Source organism: Benincasa hispida, chromosome 6 (genome assembly GCF_009727055.1).
Source record: "Benincasa hispida cultivar B227 chromosome 6, ASM972705v1, whole genome shotgun sequence".
Taxonomy (NCBI): Eukaryota; Viridiplantae; Streptophyta; class Magnoliopsida; order Cucurbitales; family Cucurbitaceae; genus Benincasa; species Benincasa hispida.
Genome location: NC_052354.1, coordinates 49,678,001 through 49,701,755, shown reverse-complemented (window position 1 = coordinate 49,701,755; position 23,755 = coordinate 49,678,001). Strand labels below are relative to the sequence as shown.

Sequence of the window (23,755 nt, the reverse complement as noted above, 5' to 3'; positions counted from 1 at the left end):
TATATATATATATATAAACCAATCTTCATTTTTATAAACATATACATATATTTATACATCCAACCCAACAAATACATAATCATCCAACAAATTGATTATATATATAAAAAAAAAAAGCCCAACAAATAGGCAAACATAATCATCCAAAAAAATAGTTCAACAAAATCAGCCTAACAAAATCTAATTTCTAAGTTCATAAAGTACATTAGACAAAATCATCCCAACAAATAGACAAATATATACATATATTTCTATATTCAACCCAACAAATAAATCATAGATCCATAAACTAAACATTAAGTTCAGCCCAAATGCAAATAAAATGATATTATAGGAAGATTATATATTGGAAAACAATGTAGGGAAAGAATTTTACCACTGAAGCATTCAGACGATTTCGGACAATTTTGGACAGGCGAACAAATGGAGGAAAAATGATACGTTTAGATGCACAAGATGGAAACAAAATGAGGAAGATTTCGGATGATTTTGGATAGAGAAGGCGAAACAAAAAAAAAGGCAGAAGATGATTTTGGACGGAAAAGGCAGAAGCTCGGATGAGGAAGAAGAAGAGGCGCAACGTTGTTTAATGGAGGAGGAAGTCGTGTATCGGGTACACGACTTAAGGTAATCGTATACTGGGTACACGATTATCTCAGTCAACGCTGCATGACTGCCGCCACAGACTGTGCTTGCCAGATCGACAGGAACTTGTGTATCTGATACATGATTTAGCGATAATCGTGTACCGAATACACGATTTAAAAACCTATTTTTGACAATACTTTCACTCCTACCCTATTAAAAAAAATCTATTTTCTTAGATAAGAGATAAAAAAAAAAAAAAAACTCACTCCTCTATTAGCTAGAGTAATAGCCATTATAGCTGTAGCTTCCATGATCCATGAGAGAGGCTTCGAGATAAATTTCAAGAACTTCAAAACCTCTCTCTCCTGAACAAAACGAAACACAAAATCAATGTGGTATAGAGCTAAAATTTTAATAGAGATTTCAAATATATGATAGAATTTTCTCCCTTTCTCTTTCGAATTTTCTCCCTCTCTTTCTCTTTTCAGTTAAAATGATTACAATATATATCTTTTAAAAAATAGAGGATTTAAGCTAAGTATAATATTGAAGGATTTTAGCATAAACCAGATGCTTAACAAAAAAAAAAAAAAAAAAAAAAAAAAAAAAAAAAAAAAAAAAAAAAAAAAAAACTAAACAAAGAAGCAATTAAACTCAGTAGTGAAGTGAAAAACCTTCTTTTTCTCAAGTTTGTTGTGCCCAAAAATGCATTACAAATTAAACCATATTGGGTTAGAAACTAACCACAATGCAAAATAAATCATTTAGACAAATAATGCATAAACATAACAAAAAAAAAACTTATGAACAACTATCTAGAAATTAGGATATCTCTAACAATTATGCATCCTGAAAAAGGAAATAAAAGGAAAGACAGAAATGATACTAAAATAAAATGGTAGAGTATCCATTCATAAATGACAAATCATTCATAAATGAAAGCTGATGCGACAACCCAAAAAGACTGGTTAGTCATTGAAGCCTACATCTACTTTACATGGTATATATTCTTTGTATTTCTCTATTTTCTCAAGGTTTCATTACAATTTATTTCTCTCTAAACTATTTCTCTCTAATCATTTTCATACGCACCGAAAAATGTTCAAAATATGAAAACATATTTGCAAATATGTGAATAAATTGAAACTAAAAATAAGCCAAAAAGTCATTAAAAAAATATATATATATAAGAACTTACATTTGATGACTAAGAGATGCTCTATTTTCAAGCCTCTAGTACTTCACCAAAAGAAAACTACAACCCTCAACATCTTCCAACAAAAATAATAGACTCAGATCCTTGTACCGAAATAATCCATAAACAAAGCAAAATACAACCAAAAAGCACAACAATTCATGAACAAAACAACTTTCCAACTCTATAATATTCATGGCCAAAACGACTTTCCATCCTATCACCCTGATAACATTCATGGAAAAAACATAAGTGTTACATACTACATTAAAATTTGAAACTATATAGATCTAAAATAAAAAAATAAACTAAACCTTTCCAACCCAAATGAGAACTAAATCCATCAGTATTTCCACTCTCAACACCAGAAAAATCCAGTAATATTATGCATAAATTGAAGTAAATTACCAACAGAATCATTAATTTTTCTTATCAGACACAAAAACTTGGTCAAAATTTAACATCAAGAAGGACTACATGGACTAAACGAGCTAACATAACAAACTAGTATGAATTAAGAACAATTCATCTCCCAAAAATCATAAAGACACCAAGCGATTTAGCCTGTTAATCTCTACCATTAAGCTAAAATACAAACCTGTAAAAGATATTTTAGGCTTAATCAAGAAGCTAAAATCAGATCAAGCTCTTGAACTGAGAACAAACTACGAAAGATCTACTAGTAAAAGAAAGGATGAGGAGCTAGAGAAATTTCAAAAACTTTTTGAACAGAGAAAAAGATAAATGAAGGTGGGGTGGAAAGTTTTTTTTGGGTAAAATCACAAGAGAAGAAAACCCCATCATCAAAAAAATTGAAACCCCAACTTTCCCAGAAAATCAGAGGGGGTTTTTTAGAAGCTGAATAATGTTTGAAAAAGTAAAAGATGGGGTTGAGTACTTAGATTTGAAAAAGAACAGAACTGGGCTTTGAAGACCAAGCCTGAATGATTAATAAAGGACTGACAACAAAAAACTTCTCTTTGCTACAACAAAAGAAGAAAAGGGGAAAATCTAAAATGAAAATCACTCAACCTTTTGGCTAAGTAATAGAAGAAATCAAGCTATGAGTATGAACAATGAAATCCCATAAATGGAAAAACAGAAAGAAAGATGAAATCAAAGCTTTGGATAAAAAATATTACATTATTACCTTTATTAGTTGCCTAAAAAAAGCTTTGGAAAAGTTGGAAATGTTTTAACGTTGCTTATGGAGATGTTGGAATGATCAAAGGAAGTTTGTGAAGAAATCTATGGTGATTTGTAAGGAGAAGGGGAAGAGAACTGTGAAGGAATGCAAGATGTGAGAGAAATTTTGTTAAAAGGATGAAGAGAGAAAAAGTGATTTGTGCACGTGACCCTTTTTAGTCCGAATAAGGGGTTCTTTTTTGGTCAATTATATATGATATAATTGATAAGATGTATGAGATATATTAATTGGAGGAAAAGGATATAAATATGATTTATATATAGTAGAGGATAAAAGAGTTATGGTTTAAATGTTGCATAAGATGTGATATTAAAACTATAAGTTATATATATAATATGATTATATTTTTTTAATTAAACAATTATGAGATAATTGTTGGTGATTTTTCTCTATAACTGTATGAGATAGTAGGAGGTTGCAATCAGTTTTCGTAACTGGAGGATAAAATGAAAATGATTTTCATTTTGCAAAAAGATCGGACAATCGCTTCACGATTAGTACACTGCCCATCGTCTAGCTTACGAGAGCATACATGATAGTTCAAGTTTTACTAAACGATCGTGTACATGTGCGAATTTCCTAAACAATCGCATAGTATTTTCTAAATGATTGTGTGTGCGAGTGATTTACCTAAACGATCGTCTAAAGGATCAGCCCCATTTTTACTAAACGATCATGCACCCTTTGTTAAACGATCAAGCACCATCTATACGATAGACTCCATATCTCTCCCACTTGCTTGGTCATGGTAAACAATCGTAGCTTCCTCCTCCCTTCTACCAAATCCAATAAAGCCCACACCTCCTGGATTCTCACTCCGAGAATACCGAGGTTACAGAGTGGTGGTGTCTTCCTTAGTGCCTGTTCGTGTAGAAAACCGTGCAGTGGTGAGCGAAAGCGGATCTTTCCAATTCATTGTGACAGAATTTCCACATATACATTCAAACATACAGATATGCATTCACAACGCTAAAATACTGGCATGCTTAGAGAATCAATAAATAAGAGACCGAGAGATCATACTAGTTGAAGACTTTTTCTTCACAGCAGATCTCACTTTCACTGGAATGGCAAGCTATCGTTCAGCAACTCCCAATCGTCTACCTCAAACAGTCTCCACATGAGCAGAAGGAAATGGGGACGACACCACCACTTAGAGCTTTCAGTATTCTCGGAGTAAGAATCCAAAGGGTGGGCTTTGTTCGGATTTGGTAGAGAGGAGAAGGAAGGGAGATTGTATACAATGATCAAGCAAGTGCGAGAAAGGTTCGTCTACCATATAGACAAAATGCTTGATCGTTTAGGTGAAGTATACGATCGTGTAGGAAAAGGTAAGTGATCGTTGATAACTGGCAGCAATGCTAGTTATTATAAGCCTTTTATTTAGAATTATGAGGGCTAATAAGTAGAAAATGCGGTGATAATACTTAGAATATACGAAAAATTGAGTTTTGCATCGATTAGCACCTAAATCCTCACTGACCCCAATATTATGCATTACTCCGTACCAAAGTGTCTATTTTTGTAGCTATTGCAGGAATCAAACTCATACATTAGAAATAAGTAATCACAGACAAACGTATGCGCTGAAGCCAGGCAACCACAAAGACAAATGCATGCTCTAAAAACCGAGCTATCGCATAGACGAATGCATGCGTGATTGAATGCGTCCATCGCATGGAAGTTACGGTGATCGAATACGTCCATCGCATGGAAGTTGCGGTGATCGAATACGCCCATCGCATGGAAGTTGCGGTGATCAATTGGAAATTTCGGCCACGAAGTGACAACCATAATAGAAGGACGATCGCAAGATGGATAAAATGCGTTGATACTTCAGTTGAATCAAGCTCGGACGCATACCTTGGGAGTATCAACAAGATAAGACGATGTAACATTGTCCATACCACGACAAAGGCAGTAGTGAGACATAACGCAATCATGATAGCTGTCAGCATTTAAACCCTATAAATAGCCCTTTCGACCTTCATTTCAAAGTATCCGAACTTCTGCCTCAAGGCAGAGGTTTGCGATCATAGATGAGAGCTTGAACAAGATTTTCAGTGAGAATTCTTCACCTTCATAAACCAGACCGAGTGATGACCAGAGCTTTCGTCGGAGATAGAGCTAGAGAGAGACATCTCCACCATTCATCCATGGCACCACCGGCAGCCTTGACGCAGAGTCCTTCATTTCTCTTCTACCCTCTGTATTGTATTACATTTTAGCTTAAGATATTAAGACATTTTGTAATCAATGAATCTCTTGATTCCTTTAATGCCATCTTCTTCATCATCTTTATCTTTATCATTATTTACCTTCATCGTTTATTTATCAAAGGCGATCGCATACTTAATCGTGTAACTTAGAGATAGGACGCATGTAGCAATCAACCGAGAGGTGTGCGTTGTGCGAGTATAGTGAGTTAATCCTCTTTGCTTGGTGAAAGGCTATAGCAACGCTTGTCTATGGGTTGTTGCATTGTTTGTCTATAAGTTAAATTGTCGCGTCTAACTGCCTGAGAAGGTAAGAGATGGAATGCACTAAAGCAAAGTATGCATTGTTCCTAGAGATAGGCACAATCTTATATTCGACGCAACAATGCACTATAGAGATATAGTCATGCGGCTGACCACCGAGAGGTTTACGATGCGTTAGTGTAACAAGCTGGGATTACTCAAGCGATTTAAGATAATAAATATCACTATGCGTTAATGGTTGTTGTGTATCTATCTATTCTCATCACAATCTTCTATTGCTCAATCTTTTTAGATAGGAGTAGGAGTAGTATGTAAATCCGTTAAACTTCTTCTTGTTATTTTTCTTTTCATCGCCTCAAACACATTGCTTCACAAGAATTATTGAGTGACAAGTCCCTGTGTTCGACCTCGGATTACCCGAGAAACTTGCGTTATGTTATACTTGGCACGAGCGTAAGAAAACTTGTGATAGAAACGCATGGTCATTGCACACTAGATTAACACATTTTCATTCCAACACATGACCTCTGACGCATGGGCGTAAATGCATAGCTTAAGCCATGTCTAATGCATGATTGCGTGCACAACCCCATCCCTAATTCTCCTTCCAACAATTGTCTATATGATCGTGTAGGAAAAGCTAAGTGATCGTCTGTACGTCGTTTAGTAAAGCTCGGGTGCTAAACAATCACTCAGTAAAAGGTAAGCGATTGTTTAGTAAATAGCGCACGCGAGTGTAAGCGTTAAGCGATCGTTCAACACTATCATATAGGTAAGCGATCGTTCAACACTATCGTATAGGCTCTGATTTTACTAAGCGATGACACGTTTCAACACTATGTCACACATCCAATGCTTAACACACCGTGAGCTATTTAAGTGTCTCAAATCGATTCTTCATCTTACTCATCTGTTATGAAACCAGAAGAGATGCTGGCCAATTATCCCATAACTGTCCAATTAATAAATAATAAATATAATCACATTATATTGATAACCTATGGTTAAATATCATATATTAACCATAGTATTTTTCCTCCACTAGATATAAATCACATTTATATCCAATTTCCTCCAAATTAATGTATCTCGTACATAAAATTAATTATATCATATATATTTAACTAGTTCAATTATATCATATATTATCGAACTCCTCTTGTCAATTTGAACATTTCAAAACTGACCCAAAAACTGATTCTCAACTTTTATCCAAGCTACCAAGGGAACCTTATGGACCTATGGCTTGAAGCTCCAACAGTACGTGAATAACTGACTAAACTCTTTAGTCACGATATCCACCATCCGTTAACTGTCAGACATTCCACTAAAGACTGACAGCTAAACTCTTTTTACCATAGATATATTTCTATGTCCAATGGATATAACCAATCATCAGTACGATGACCCTTCCTAGATGCTCGTAAGTACAGCTGGGCCAATTTACCGTTTTTCCATTGTAGTTACATCTTACTCATTAAGTACCATTGATCCCTCTAATGAACAATACAACATAGTCCTACTATGTGTGAACACCTCTTGGGACATGAGAAGGTATGTGGTGCCACATCGTTCAAGCCTCGGGATCAGACCTTAAGAGAGTAATCTATCTACTTACCCCTACTTTGGGGAATGAGTACACTTCATCTTATGAAGTTGAGTTCCTAACTCCCAAATCAAACGAATCCTCAAAGTGGTATGTTTGAGTCGGCGCTAACTTGCACCCATGCAAATCAAAGGACTGCCCTCAATGGCAGGAGTTCCCAACTCACTCCTGATTGAGGTCATGTTACCTATGGTCATCCAAGTGAAGTGAAGTCTCAGTCATGAATGGAGTTATATGATGAGACGTTAACACTTCGTGGTCAAGTCTTAAACAAACTTTTTATATAGGACGCCCCCACTCGCATGTCCCCTACACGAATGATTAGGATCAGACCATCTGTGACAAGTCACAACACTTATAACTATTCCATAAAGCGGGCCGCTTCCGTAGTGTTACCAGGATAAGGTTTCCCTTCTATATCCATATACTACATACCATTTTGGTTTTCACTTAAGACATGATCCACTTGTATGTCACCACATACATGCTTAAGTTACATAAAGACAACCAGGGATTTTAAGTTTATTGGTTTGTGGTAAAACAAATAAAACATCTAAATGTGCAAAGTCAAGAAGTGAAGTAAATACCATATATTATACATCACAAATGTTCATACAAAATGTATTTACAAATTACAGGACATGAGACTTTAAGGCACAAACCCTAACAATCTCCCACTTGTCCTAAAACAAAGTGTGGTGTACAAAAGCAAGTACAAAACAATAAACTAAGGCATAAAAACCCAGTACAATAAAACTCCCACTTGCCCTAGTCCAGCCACGGGCGGTCCTGTAGACCCATGCTTTGAAGGTGACCCTCAAACATTGTAGCTGTGAGAGCCTTCGTAAACGGATTAGCAACATTTTGCTCTGAGGCGATCTTCGTGATGATCACGTCTCCTCGATGCACTATCTCGCAAATAAGATGATACTTCCACTCTATGTGTTTGTTGCGCCTATGACTCCTGGGCTCCTTGGAGTTCACCACAGCACTACTATTGTCACAATAGAGGGTGATGGGCCTAGACATATCTGGAATACTTCCAGCTCTGTCAAAAACTTCTTGAGCCAGACGGCCTTCTTAGCAGCTTCACAAGCCGCTACATACTCTGCTTCATCGTGGAGTCGGCGATGTACCCTTGCTTAGTGGTCCGCCACTATAGCTCCTCCGTTAAGAGTAAAAACAGACCCTGAAGTGGACTTCCGAGAGTCCTTATCAGTCTGAAAGTTAGAAACTGTGTATCCAGTAAGGATCAAATCCCTAGACCCATACATGAGCATGTAGTCCCTTGTTCTCCGAAGATACTTAAGGATGTTCTTAACTGCGGTCTAGTGACCCTGACTTGGGTTAGACTGATACTTACTGACTATTCCCATAGCTTAGCAGATGTCTTGGCCTTGTGTAGAGCATCACATACATCAAACTGCCAACGACAGATGCATATGGGACCTGTCTCATCTTCTCAACCTCTTGAGGCATCCTAGGACACATGTCCTTAGACAAAATGACTCCATGCTTAAATAGTAGTAGGCCTCTTTTGGAGTCCTGCATCGAGTACTTGAGCAAGATCTTGTCAATATACGATGTCTGAGACAGCGCTAGTACTTTGTTCTTACAATCTCAAAAGATCTGTATACCCAGAACAAACTGAGCCTCTCCCAAATCTTTCATTTGGAATTGGGTTGCTAGCCAGTTCTTAACTGCAGTCAGTAGACCTACATCATTTCCAATGAGTAGTATATCGTCTACATACAACACTAAGAAAGCTACTGAACTGTTGATGATCTTCTTATAGACACATGGTTCATCAACGTTTTGTCAAAGCCATACGATTTAAGTCCAGTATCAAATCGAATATTCCAAGATGGAGACGCTTGTTTCAGCCTATAAATGGACCGATTCAGTTTGCAAACTTTTTGCTCTTGACCTTGAGCAATGAATCCTTCAGGTTGCACTAAGTAAATGGTATCCTCAAGATTGCCATTTAGAAAAGTTGTCTTAACATCCATTTGCCAAATCTCATAGTTATAATAAGTGGCAATGGATAGGAGGATGTGAATCGACTTTAACATGGCAACAGGTGAGAAAGTCTCCTCATAGTCGACTCCCTCCACCTGGGTATAACCCTTTGCCACAAGTCAAGCCTTGAAGGTTTGCACCTTCCCATCAGCACCCCGTTTGCGTTTGTAGATTCATTTATAACCTATAGGTCTTACCCCATCAGGCTGATCTATAAGATCCCATATTAAATTGAAATCGACTCCATCTTAAGATTCGTGTCTTTGACCCATTCATCCCGGTCAACATTCTCCATTGCCTTTTAATAAGACAACGGATCCTCAACGTCACCATCTGCCATTATAGCTAGAATTTTCGTAAAACCTAGATAGCGATCAGGCAGATTCGTAACCCCTCCCACTGCATCGAGGTTTTCTCAAATCTTGAGGTGGAACCGACCTACCAGATGAACTACCATCAACAACTCTGATTGATGAAGCAGGTCCTTCAACAACTCTTGTTGAAGTTTCAGTAGTTTGGTTGGAAAGCTCAAGTAACACAACTTTACTACGTGGATTGTGCTCCCTGATATGATCCTCCCCCAGGAAAGTAGTGTTCGTGGAAACAAACACCTTGTTTCAGACGGATCATAAAAATAACCCCCTCATGTACTTTTGGGGTGGCCTACAAAGAGGCGTAACCTTGACTGTGATTCCAACTTCTTGGGATTTGCCTTAAGCATATTTGTTGGGCAACCCCATATGCGGAAGTGACGTAAACTAGCTTTACGCCCGTTCCACAACTCCAGAGGTATTTTTGCAACACTCTTAGAAGAAACACAATTGAGTATGTATACTGCAGTCTCCACTGTGAAACCCCAAAACGAGTCTGGTAAGGAAGCGTAACTCATCATCAAATGAAACATGTCCAACAAGGTTCTGTTTCTCCTCTCCGTTACACCATTCTGCTGAGGTGTATCCGGCGTTGAGAGGTGGAAAACGATTCCATGTCCTAATAAATAGTCCTGGAACTCAGAATCCAAAAACTCTCCACCTCGATTTTATCGAAGTGTTTTAATCCGTCTATTCAAAAAATTCTCAACTTCAGCTTGAATACTTTAAACTTTTCAAAAGATACAGACTTTTGTTGCATCAGATAAACATACCCATATCTAGAGTAATCATTAGTAAAACTGATAAAGTACTCATAGCCTCCTCGAGCTTGCACATTCATAGGACCGTAAAGGTCAAAATGTACTAATTCTAGAGGCTCTTTGGCTCGATAACCTTTTCCAGTAAAAGGTCTTTTAGTCATCTTACCCTTAAGGCATGATCCGCACATTGATAAATAATTTTCTTCTAACTCGCTTAGAAGGCCATCCTTCATCAATCTCTCAATCCTATTGAGATTGATGTGCCCTGATCGAGGGTGCCAAAGTTGGGTCTTTTCTTTTGGAGAAACTCGTTGGCGTTTAGATTGAGTTATGGCAGATTTAAACATGTCTATGTTATAGAGGGAACTTAAGGCTAACGGTCTTAGCACATACAAGTTATTTTCCAGTTTAGCTGTACAAATTTCAACACCATCCTTATGAATAATCACTCTATTCAATTTAAAAGAAATAGTGTAATTGCATTGTAACAAACACTTTACAGAAATAAGGTTCCTTTTTAGTTCAGGAACTACAAAGACATCTTTTAATACAAGAAACCTATTCTGTAAAGTTAATTGGATGCCTCCTACTGCCAAAGCTGAGATGACGTGCCCGTTGCCTACTCGCAACGTCATCTCGCCAACCTTCAACTGTCGCGAGAATCTAATCTCCTGAAAAGAAAAGTAAACATGATTAGTGGTGCCCGAATCAATTATCCAGGCAAAATCATCATTCTCCACAAAAAAAAAAAGTTTCTAACAAAAGTAAATCACATTTACCTTTGTCTGCCTTAGCCTTAGCCTTGGCTGCCTTCCTTTTCTTCAGATATCGAGGACAATTCTTCTTTTAGTGTCTGTCCTGGTTATAGTGGAAACATGTTCCTTTTTCAACCGGTGGTAGACATTTCTTCTGGGCAACAGGTGGTGGGTTAGCAGGCATTTTCCCTTTCCCTTTACCACCCTTCTTCTTCTTCCCCTTTCCAGAGAGAAGTTGAAGGTGCAGACTTCATTCCTAAGGTCGAACCTCGATGGAACCTTTTAGAAGATGAGACAACATTTGTCTCACCTCCCTTTTTCTCCTTACTTTTCAGCAATGATTTGTAAGTGGAGGAAGCTTTCCAGCAATGAATGCAGGATAATGTTAACCTGACTGCCTTCATCGATTTTAGACCCACTCATCTCCACCACATTAAAGTGGATTATCATATTCAGCACGTGTTCACGAACAGAGGTGCCTTCCTCCATTTTGGAGCTGAAGATGTGTTTCAGAGCCTGATGCTTGAGCTATCCAGACGGTTGTCCGAACATTCCCCGCAGGGACTTTATGATCTCACATGCTGAGACCATGGGCTTATGGTTCTTAGCCAAGATGTCACTAAGACTGGCCAAAATATAGGCTCGGGCCTTCTTATTTGCCCGTGTTCAACGCTTGTACGCCGTCCGAACATTTCCAAGTATCCCAAGTGATAAGACTTCTATTTTGCAATGATGCCCCAGTGAGGCAGGACAAAAGTCATCGGTGGGGTGATCAGATGTCTCTTCNGTCACTAAGACTGGCCAAAATATAGGCTCGGGCCTTCTTATTTGCCCGTGTTCAACGCTTGTACGCCGTCCGAACATTTCGAGTAGCGCCTTAGGTGGAATAGGAGGATAGTCCTCCGTAAGGGCAAACTTCAGATCCTCGATGATTAGTATCGTCGTGAGCATATGTTTCCAACTCAAATAGTTTTGGCTATTCAATTTTTCGGCACTTAGTAAACTGATAGTGGCTATAGCCATTTAAAACTGTTGCTAAAAAACAAATACACTTTTATAAGACTTTGCAAAACCACATTTTTAACCAATTAGTTTTAGCAAAATAGTTTCCAAGTATCCCAAGTGATAAGACTTCTATTTTGCAATGATGCCCCAGTGAGGCAGGACAAAAGTCATCGGTGGGGTGATCAGATGTCTCTTCACTGGATGAGACATTCTCAACCATTAGGCAGAACCAACTCTTGGAACTGAACCTAACAACCACCATTTGTTCGGTCCAGAACTGTTAACCCTTAACAATTCTGCGTAAGTGTAACCCCTCGTTTTCGACCCCAGAGTCCCGCCCTAATGCGTCCACCATAGGGAAAAATCAGATTAGGACAAGAGACTAAGTAACCTAATCCTCTTATAGGAAATCAAATAAAGAAACATGAAAAACAGTCATCCTATAGGGGGACACTCCCAGGGTGCCTCGAGGCGATGCGCAGAAACTTTATTTAATCCAATGAGAGAGACCATGGGATATGTTGTCGCACTTCCCACTCCCACTTACTATGAACATTCTCTCCATCCACCTTTATATTGACCTACCTAAACACCATCCTTTAGGGGGACACTCCCAGGGTGTCACGAGGCCAATGATAGATCTCACGGTGTGGACAATAAGGGAGAGTCACGAGAGGTTTAAATGAAGCATCAAATGCCCCAAATACTTCCCACTGAATGTTTTACCTAGGGGTTTATTAACCTAGTCAATCCGGCTACTGATTATAATCTAAATCATTTATTAAGTTTGCTTTAAAATAACTTTTGTCTTTTAAATAAACAAGTTCAAGTAGTCACATTAAACTCTTTAATGGACTGTCCTTAACTTGCATGCATGCATCAAATCTATCTAATTCACATTTCTAGGTAGATTCCCAAGTAGGGGTGTTCAATTGTCGTCACCTTAAATACTCCAACCCAGACAGAACCCACCTTAGACAAAAAGTCCCTTATAGATAGATTTGCTACACTTTAACCTTTTATTATTGATTTTAGTTCTAATTTCATTTTATAATCTTTATAAAAGAAACAACTAAAACATACATGTCACATAACGAGGTATTTATAACGTTTAATAAATAATACATACATAAATATCACCTTTATATTATATGATACATGAGCATGCACTTACGTAATTTAAATCATGCTTCACTAAATCTCAACACTTATAATAAAGAGAATATGCATGACCAATGCATAACTTAAGGTGGGATTTATCTATATGTGCATACTATATTACATCAAAAAAAAAAAATACATCGCATGTATAAAACCATGGATTAATGGACCGGGATGAACCAACACAAAATCAGAATGAAAATTCTATCTATTACATTATTCCACCGAGCAAACCAATTCACAAGCGAATCGGGTCTTGAACCGTCGGGCGAAGCTCCGATCGTTTAGTAAACGCCACAAGGTAAACAATCGTGTAGTGCACACTAGACGATAGCGTGAAAGCTAAACGATCGCATAGACGACAACGAGACTGCGAAGCTTGATTGTCTAAACGATCGCTTAGCACGCGAAAGGTAAACAATTTGCCTCGCATTTACTTCACGATCGTATAGTCAGTAACTAAGGGATGAGGGTTGTTGAGCTATACGATCTTCTAGTGCGCGCGTGCGTTAAACGACAATCGAGCATCTGATACTCAGCGATCGTCTACCTCATCATCTACACGACACTACCAATGCTTGATCGTCTTCTTCCTTAAAGAACAACGACCCTTGCTCCGAACTTCTTCACGAATGACTCAAGACTTAAACTAACTTTGAAATTACATACTCGTTAGCAATAAATTGTGCCAAAAAATGCAGGGGCCTTTACAATCACCTGGAGAATTTAACAAACCGAGGTTACATTCTAGAAAACTTCATTAATCCTTACATCCACAAACAAATTAACAATTAAAATAGAAAGTAGACATACTACATCCACCGAGAATGTAAATGCAATTCTTTTGTAGCAATGAATTGGAATATCAGAAACCGAGTGCTCTGATACCAATTGAAGGAACTCTTAGTCAAGAGTACCTATGAGCGGAAGTGGAAATTCATTGTGATAGAATTTCCATATATACATTCAAACATACAGATATGTATTCACAACGCTAAAATATTGGCATGCTTAGAGAATCAATAAATAAGAGGCCAAGAGATTATAACAGTTGAAGACTTTTTCTTCATAGTAAATCTCGTTTTCACTGAAACAGCAAGCTGTCATTCAGCAACTCTCAATCGTCTACCTCCAACAGTCTCCACACGAACAGAACTCGGAGTGAGAATCCAAAGGGTGAGCTTTGTTCGGATTTGGTAGAGGGGAGAAAGAAGGGAGATCGTATACAACGACCAAGCAACTAGAAGAAAGGCTTGTCTATCGTATAAACAAAATGCTTGATCATTTAGGTAAAGTATACGATCGTGTAGAAAAGGTAAGCGATCGTCTATACGATCGTGTTAGAAAATTCTAAGTGATTATCTATACAATCGTTTAGTAAAGCTCAGATGCTAAACGATCGCTTAATAAATGGTAAGGTATCGTTTAGTAAATAGCACCCAGGTGTAAGCGTTAAGCGATCGTTCAACACTATCGTATAGGCTCTGATTTTTCTAAGTGATGACACACTTCAACACTATGTCACATATCCAATGCTTAACACACAGTGAGCTATTTAAGCATCCCAAATCGATTCTTCATCTTCTCATCCGTTATAAAAAACAGAAGAGATGCCAACCAATTATTCCATAACTGTCCAATTAATAAATAATAAATATAATCACATTATATTCATAAGCTATGTTTAAATATCGTATATTAACCATGGTATTTTTCCTCCACTAGATATAAAATCAAATTTATATCCAGTTTAATGTATCTCATACATAAAATTAATTATATTATATGTAATTAACCAGTTCAATTATATCATATATAATCGAATTCCCTTTTGTCAATTTGAAATTTTCAAACTGACCCAAAATTGATTCTCAACTTGTATCCAAGCTACCAAATTGGCCTTATGGACCTATCGCTCAAAGTTCCAACAGTACGTGAATAGCTGACTAAACTCTTTAGCTAAGAGATGCACCATCTATTAACTGCCAAACATTCCACTAAAGATCGACAACTGAACTCTTCTTACCACAGATATATTTCTGTGTCCATCGGATATAACCAATCATGAGTACGATCACCCTTCACAGATGCTCGTAAGTACAGTTGAACCAATTTACCATTTTACCCCTATAGTTACATCTCACTCCTTAAGTATCACTGATCCCTCTAATGAACAATACAACATTGTCCAACTATGTGTGAACACCTCTTGAGCCATGAGAAGGTGTGTGGCGCCACATTGTTCAAGCCCTGGGATCAACCCTTAAGGGAGCTATCTATCTACTTACCCCTTCTCCAGGGAAGAAGTGAATTCCATCTTGTGTAGCTGAGTTCCCTGCTCCCAAATTAGACAAATCCCCAAAATGATAAGTTTAAGTCGGCAGCCTGACCACTCGCACCCATGCAAATCAAAGGACCGCCCTCAATGGCAGGAGTTCCCAACTCACTCAGGATTGAGGTCATGTTACCTATGGTCATCCTAGTGATGTGAAGTCTCTGTCATGAACGGAGTTATATGACGAAACGTTAACACTTCGTGGTCAAGTCTTATACAAACTCTTTGTATAGGACGCCTCCGCGCGCATGTCCCCTACACGAATTATCAGGATCAGATCATCTGTGACAAGTCACAATACTTGTAACTATTCCACAAAGCGGGTCGCGTCCATAGCATTATCAGGATAAGGTTTCCCTCTTATATTCATATACTACAGACCATTTTGGTTGTCACTTAAGACATGATCCACTTGTATGTCACCACATACATGCTTAAGTTACATAAAGATAACCAGGGATTTTAAGTTTATTGGTTTATGATAAAGCAAATAAAACATCTAAATGTGCAAAGTCAAGAAGTGAAGTAAATATCATATATTATACATCACAAGCATTCATACAAAATATGTTGACAAACTACAGGACACGAGACTTTAGGGCACGAACCCCAACAATTTGTTTGTTTGTGAATACGGTATTTCTGTCATAATGAATTTGGAATGATCTTGCTTCTGCTCATAGGTACTCTTTGATAAGAGTTCCTTCAAAAGAGTACATGTCTATATAGAGGGAACCCTATAAATTCTAGAAATGAAAGAAGATACTGAATTTTTTTTAAGATTTTGCAATAATGGACTATTATCAATCAGGGAAGACGCTTAATAAAAATATAGCATTTTCTATAAGCAAAAAAGTCAAATTTACTCCTAAAAGCAGTGTTGGAATTCTGAGAAAGGGCCTGACGAGCACAAACATGGGAGAGTATAAAATAAGAAAACTGTGTGTAAGATATCGAGAAACATAGATGGCATGACTGAACATCAAATTCTAAATTTAATGCATGAAATGACCTTAGTAGCCACTGCTTACAAAATACACCAAAATACAGACCACCAAACAAGTGATTCAGAAGAATTTCAATATAACAATTTCACCCGTGCTCAATTTTCTCAAAGAACCTATCATTATCCATGCTGAAAAATGTTGTTTTAGCCCTAAGGACTTTTTTGTCTTTTTACATGGTGTCTACAGTATTAGGGTTTCTGTCTTGAGGCTATTTATATCTGAGTCTGGGTGCTTTGTAAAGTGTAACAAAATTAATAAAAATTTCTCTATCATTGTTTTTTCTCCCTGGTCTAGGGTTTTCCATGTTAAATTTTGTCTTCTTTCTTCTTCCCTATTTTTTTAATATGGTATCAAAGAAATGTGATGAAACCCTAACTGGGATAGAAGAAATTCATTTGTCAACCTTAATAGGTGATGGGACTCCGACAGAAAATTCACATAATGCTGAAATTAAGGTCGTTGCCGATCAGTACCTCCGATCTATTCTCAAACTGATGCAGATTCAGTAGAAGACCAAGAACAGCCCTGCCGCCCAGTCGTTCAAAGCAAAAACAACCATCCTCCCTTGTCCATCCTCAGTCATGCAACAGCTCCATTCGATCGCACCTCCGGCCACGCTTTCGCTCCAGCAGATCAGGCATCCCTATTCTTTTCAGTTGATCGACCAAACCACATAGATGCTGGAAGAAGCCATGGCTAAGTTTGTGTCTGGTCCAGTCGCCGGCTCTACAGCGATTCCAGGTGACTTCCAGGGTTCGGCGCTGTTCCCTTTAGTTTACCCAGCCGTGCAACAGTCCAGTTCACCTACCACCAGTCCAGCCTTATGTCCAGCCATCTATTGTTCTTTGACTATTGCTTCCTTCAAGTTTGTCGAGACATATTTTTCAGGCGCTTATGGGCAAAAGCATCCCATGCCCACTCCATTTAATTCCCCTTAAGTCGAGACAGTTGGTTATGGCGGGCCCGTTGGAATCCAAAAATAGTTAGTAAGTTTGCAACAATAGATTTCAGAGCTCGGGGCAGTCTTTAGGACCATGGCGAATCATTAGGAAAATTCCCATCCACGTTTATCTTCTAGCCTTCCATTATAGTCTGAAAACCTAGTAACAACTTACTCTACTTTACCAACTACGGATATTTTGTATGGTTCTTTGGGAAACTCTGTAGGGATAACCATTAGAGAGAAATTAAATGGCTAGAATTATTTCTCTTGGTCTTAATCTGTTAAAATGGTCCTCGAGGGATGACATAAGACTGGGTATCTAACTGAGGAGATACCAAGACTGAACCCTGAGGACCATTAGGAGCGTATATGGAAGGGGGAGGATTCCTTCCTCCACTCAATTCTGATAAACAGCATGGAACCAAAGATTGGAAAGCCTCTGCTCTATTTAGCTTCTACTCGGGATATTTGGGAGGTTGTCCAGAAATTGTATTCGAAAAGGCAAAATGCTTCATGGCTTTATACATTGCGGAAACAAGTCCATGAGTGCAAGCAATGGGACAATGAAAGTGACATCCTATTTCAATAAATTGTCTCTATTATAGCAAGAGATTGATCTGTGTCGTGAAGTTGTCTGGAATTGCCCAGTTGACGAGGTCTAGTATTCAAAGATTGAAGAAGTTGACCGTATGATTTCCTGGCTGGCTTAAACTCGAGATTTGACATTGTGCAGAGTCGGATTCTGGGACAAAGACCGATTTTGTCCTTTATAAAGGTGTGCTCTAAAGTCTGGTTAGAGGAGGGTAGGACAAGCGTTATGAATGTTGCTTCCACTATGGACTTTGCTACTTTTGGGGTCAAGTCCTCTAGATTTGAGAGTGATAAGCAAAACGAAAAATCTCATCCTATATGTGAGAACTGCAAAAAAACCATGGCACACGAAGGACCAATGCTAGAATTACACAGTCGGCCACCAAATGGCGGATGGAAGTAGCGAGATCAAAAGAAGGAATCTTTGTTTCTCAACGGAAGTATACTTTGGACTTGTTGAAAGAAACAGAAATGACTAGGTGTAAACCTGCAGATACCCCTATTGAAGTTAATAGCAAACTGGGAGATTCTGTCGAAGATGTTCCAATAACAAGGAAAGGTATCAACTTCTTGGGGGGAAATTTATTTACCTTTCGAATACCAGACCTGATATATCATATGCAGTCAGTATAGTTAGTCAGTTTATGCAGGCTCCCTATGAGAGACACATGGAGGTTGTTACACAAATTCTAAGATATTTGAAGTCTACTCCTGGAAAAGGCTTCGTGTTTAGGAAGCATGACAAAAAATGCATTGATGCCCACATAGACTCAGATTAGGCAGGTTCTGTTATAGATAGAAAGTCCAATTCGGGGTACTGTACCTTTGTGTGGGAAAATCTGGTTACCTGGCGAAGTAAGAAATAAGCGTCGTTGCTAGAAATAGTGCTGAAGCAGAATATAGAGCTATGAGCCTGGGAATTTGTGAAGAAATATGGTTGAAAAAGATTCTGACTGATCTTCATTAAAAGAGTCATGGTCCCATGAAACTTTACTGTGATAATGAGGTTATTATCAATATCGCTAACAACCCTGTTCAACATGACAGAACCAAACGTGTGGAGATTGACAGGCACTTCATCAAAGAAAAACTGGACAGTGGCAGTATCTGTATACTTTATATTCCTTCGAGTCAAAAAATTGCTAATGTTTTCACCAAAGGATTACCAAAGAGAGAATTTTGACATTTGTGTTAGCAAGTTGGGTATTATTAATATCTACGTCCCAACTTGATGGGGAATGTTGAAAATTATTGTTTTAGCCCTAAGGGCTTTTTTGTCTTTTTACATGGTGTCTACAGTTTTAGGGTTTCTATCTTGAGGCTATTTATATTTGAGTCTGGGTGCTTTATAAAGTGTAATAAAATTAATAAAAATTTCTCTATCGTGGTTTTTTCACCCTGGTCTAGTTTTTCACATTAAACCTTGTCTTATTTCTTTTTCCCTATTTTTCAATAATCCACATTTGAAATATGATAATAGTAATTCTAGCGATTTCGATGAAGATTAATGTAATTTAAAACGAAATAACAAGGCGACATTATCAATAAAGAGCTTGACGATCCAATCAAATTGGTTTCTGAAGAAATTGATATAAGAATTAGGAGTTAGATGATTTAGTAAATGATGCAGAGTGTGAAAGAAATTATTATGATCATCATCAAAGAACACCCATGAATCATTCCAACACAAATCTGGATGTCGAAACATTTTTAAGAAGACAAAAATATTCAAATAAAACATCTATCAAGAGGACGTTCGAAAGAGAATAGATGAAAAGTTGGTTCTTTTGGGAAAAATTCAAAAAAGACATAATTATAATTTTCAAGATTTTTCAAGAAACAATAAAGAATTACATTTAGTCACTTTATAAGATCAACAACTCATCCAAATGGGTTGTGAAATTATGCAAAAAATGAATGGAGTAGAAGAAAATAAAAAATCAATTGAAGTCGAGTCGAAAAGGAAGGCAGAAAGATCGAAGAGGAGCTTGCATTGGAAGAAGAAAAAGTCGATGGGACTAACACGGAGGTTGCTCAATTAAAACCAAATGATGAGGAACAATTAATCAATTAAAACAACGATGGAGGTGTTCGATAACGAGAAGAAATGCACGTTATCATAGTGCTAAGTTCTTAAACAATGCTGGCTTATGCTGATAAAATATGTTAAATTGCGTCCAAAAGCATTAAGTTCACAACATTGCGGTCACATGCGTTCATCGCATAGAAACAGTTGATTTTTGTATTTTTATGCAGAATATGCGTTGACGCAAGGCGGAAAAAGCGATTACAGGAAATCATTGGTCGAACATAGCATTACCGCAAGGCTTTGCGGTGATTTTTGTTCACAAACATCTGCTCAAGAAGGATTGTCGCATAGAGTCGGCGCAACTTGGTGGGCGCATCTTGGTGGGCGCATCTAGGTGAAAGGCATAATTAAGCTGACAGCCGCTAACGATAACAAGTACATTCAGCTTTTTGGTGACAAATATTCGGCACATCAGTCAGGGAATTAAAGTCATCCCATCTGTGCAATCATAAGATAGAAGTCGCCTTCACCCCGAAGCTCTATAAATACCAAAGGCATCCTTTAGAAAAAGGGGTTCCACCAGTTAACGAATTCACCTGTTCACTGATTTAGGAGCTTTAGTCGTGTTCATAGTTTTCTTTTTTTTTTAACGCAGAACAAGGGAAGAGAAGAGGCGTCGGAAGATTTCTCAGGGCAACTCGAGAGAGAACCCTGAGGCGTAAAAGCAGAGAGCGGGCCGACTCTCGCGAGAGTGAGATTATCTTTTGAACACGAGTAGAAAGACAGTGTAAAAGCCTGGGCAGCAAAAGATTGCTACCATGCTCTTTATTCTCTTCTTGCATTGTTATTTTGTACTTCAACTTTATATTTATACAATGTAAGTTCTTATTCTACATCTATTCACTCTCTTAGCACACATGAGTAGCTAAACGTGTCGAATGGGTTGAGGAGAACTAAGCTAACATGACCTAGGAAGTTCATTGCTTGCGATTATCTTGTGTTATGCTGTGTCAAACATCCCTTTAGAGCTACTCGAGAGAGAGTCTAAAGAAAGAACCTAAGACTTGAGGGAGCTAGGTTAGAATCTAGACTCGAGAGAGCAAGATTAGAAATGCATAAACAAGAGATAGGGACTTAGAGATAAGCTCTGTTTACCAACCTGCATCGCATGCACCCTAGAGATAGGTATGACATTATGTGGTTGCCTTATTTGTATGTGTATCATTTCTTCATCGCATAAATAAGAATAGAGGCTTATGTATAGGTCCTATAGACTTATCGCATATATCGCATGCATTCTAACATTAGAAGCTGTAGCATTCGCATTGAGAAATGGTTAAAAGTAAACCTCAAAAGTCTACCATGTCTAGTATAAATGTGGACCTTGTAAGTGTTACATATGCTAAAAATATTTGGGGCTGTAATGTAACCCCCTTACCTATTGATTACTTAGGCATGTCTTTAGGAGGGAAGCCAAAGTCTTCTGTTTTTTGGGAACCAATCATATAATGGATTGAAAGAAATTTTGATTCTTGGAATTACTCCAATATTTCTTGTTGGAATGCCTTGAATTTGTTTGTTGGCGCTTTGAATAACCAAGTACGGGGGTTGAGGGCAACGCCCTCGAAATCTATTCATAATTCGTATTTAGCATATTTATTTATTTTTAGTTATTTACGATTATGACCCTAGGGTTTAGAGTAGTGTGCTATATAAACTCTCTAACCCTAGAGGTACCGTTTGATGTAATTCTCTAAAAACATTTTTCCTAATAATACTGTTCTCCCTCTGCCCATAGACATAGTTAACACACCGTTAGTGAACCACGTATATCTGTGTGTTGATCTTCTTCTCTATCTCTACGTTCCTTTTTGTATTCTTTAATTGTCGATTTCATAACATTTCTAAAGACAGAAGACTAATTCTTGTGCATCGGAATATTGTTACTATTCTAAAGGAAAAGGGATGTCTTGGTGTTGATAAAATCAAAACAACAAATGAAGCTCTTTTATGTAAATGGATTTGGCGATACTATAAAGAGCCTAATAGTATTTGAAGGAGGCTCATTAATGATATCGTTTTTGGATTGGGACATGATGGTACTATGAATGTGTCAATCTAATTGAGATGCTCGAGTGCACTTCTTAATCTCTCAACCTCTTTATTTGATTAAAAAGAAAACATTTATTTTATAACAGTTGCATAAATGAAAAAAGCTCATCAGAAAATGAGGGAAAAGATTAGGAATACACTCCCACCCCCAACCCCTGTTTTGTCAATGAGAAAAAATTGTCTCTATTCCCTGAGATCTTAAACAAATTCTACCAAAATTAAAAATATTTTAATATTTAATATTAAAATAGTAATTCTTTTAATAAATTAAATATTATTCAACTATCAAATTCTCCAATAACATATTTAAATTATGTTTAAATATATCTTATGCATAAATAGTTTTATTTCACATTTAATGTATCAAATATATTAAATTTGTTTTCTCTTATTCAGCATATCAAATATATTAAAATCAATTCGAAAATTTCAAATCTTTTTTTAATTAAATTGATTCCTAATGGTTCATATACGTTAGTAAGGGAACTTTATACACCTATGATCATAATTAATTAATCAAACTCTTTAGGTCCCGTGATAATCATTTGATTTTTTGTTTTGACAATTAAATTCTTAGTCAAATTTCAAAAACAAAAATAATTTTTTTAAAAATTATCTTTTTTTATTGTTCAAATTTTGGCTTTGTTTTTTAGACCATTGCTAAAAAAATAGATAACACAAAAAGAAATTTGGAGGTAAAAGTAATTTCTATAGACTTAATTTTCAAAAACAAAATAGTTATCAAATGAGGTATTAATTAATCAATGTTCATTCATTAACTATGGGTCATTCTACAATAGATCTAGAGTTGCACAGTATGCATTGTAAGATAAACTGTGTTCATTGATATAATTTTCACAACTTTTTCATAATTATAGTTCCATAAAATATTTGTTTTACTCTTGTAATTATTTCTTGTACCTTAAATCAAGTGTTATGTTATTCACTAGATTAAAATATTGATGTGAATATCGATATCCAGCTTTCAATTTAATTGTTTAAAGTAATAATTGAGTTTTTAACTTTCAAACTAATTTATTGATCTCATTATTACTATTCAAAATCATACTGAGATTTATAGATTATAATATGTTAGGTTTTATATGTATGTATAAAAAGATGTTAGAGATATCAATTATTCCTTAATATTGATATCTAGCCCTTCAATTTATAAATATATTCACGAATATATTGAAGAATCAACTGATATTCCAATATCCTTACTTATTTTTACCAACACACATTGAAATGTTCTTGAAAAGGTTTTCTTACACTTGCACTCACATAAAGCCTTATACAAATACATACAAACTTGATTAAGAAAAAAAAATACTTTTAATTCTTGAACTTTAGTTGGTAATAATTTAATCGATATACTTTTAAATTTATAAGAATTTAGTCATTGAACTTTAATATATAAGTAATTGTTTGATCACTATACTTACAATTTGTAATGCTTTAATGCTTATTGTGAAAATTATTATTAAGGTTTACTGAAATTTCTTACCTTCGTAGATTGACAAATTGATCGAAAATTGATTTTCTTTTCTAAACTATAAAGACTACGTCACTATATTATAAAAAGTTCAC

The 23,755-nt window shown here is 36.8% G+C and overlaps 1 long non-coding RNA gene across 12 annotated transcripts in view; it reads right to left on the bottom strand.

The window, feature by feature from the left end:
* Positions 1 to 3,132, bottom strand: part of LOC120080492 — a 7,475-nt gene extending 4,343 nt beyond the window's left edge. For 2 of the 12 annotated variants that reach the window (XR_005482535.1, XR_005482534.1), the window contains exons 1-2: positions 2,934 to 3,122; positions 855 to 953 (exon numbers count right to left, since the gene is read on the bottom strand). This is a non-coding gene — a long non-coding RNA (uncharacterized LOC120080492). The other 10 variants (XR_005482532.1, XR_005482530.1, XR_005482529.1 and 7 more) reach the window with 9 other exon arrangements.
* Positions 3,133 to 23,755: the final 20,623 nt, after the last annotated feature.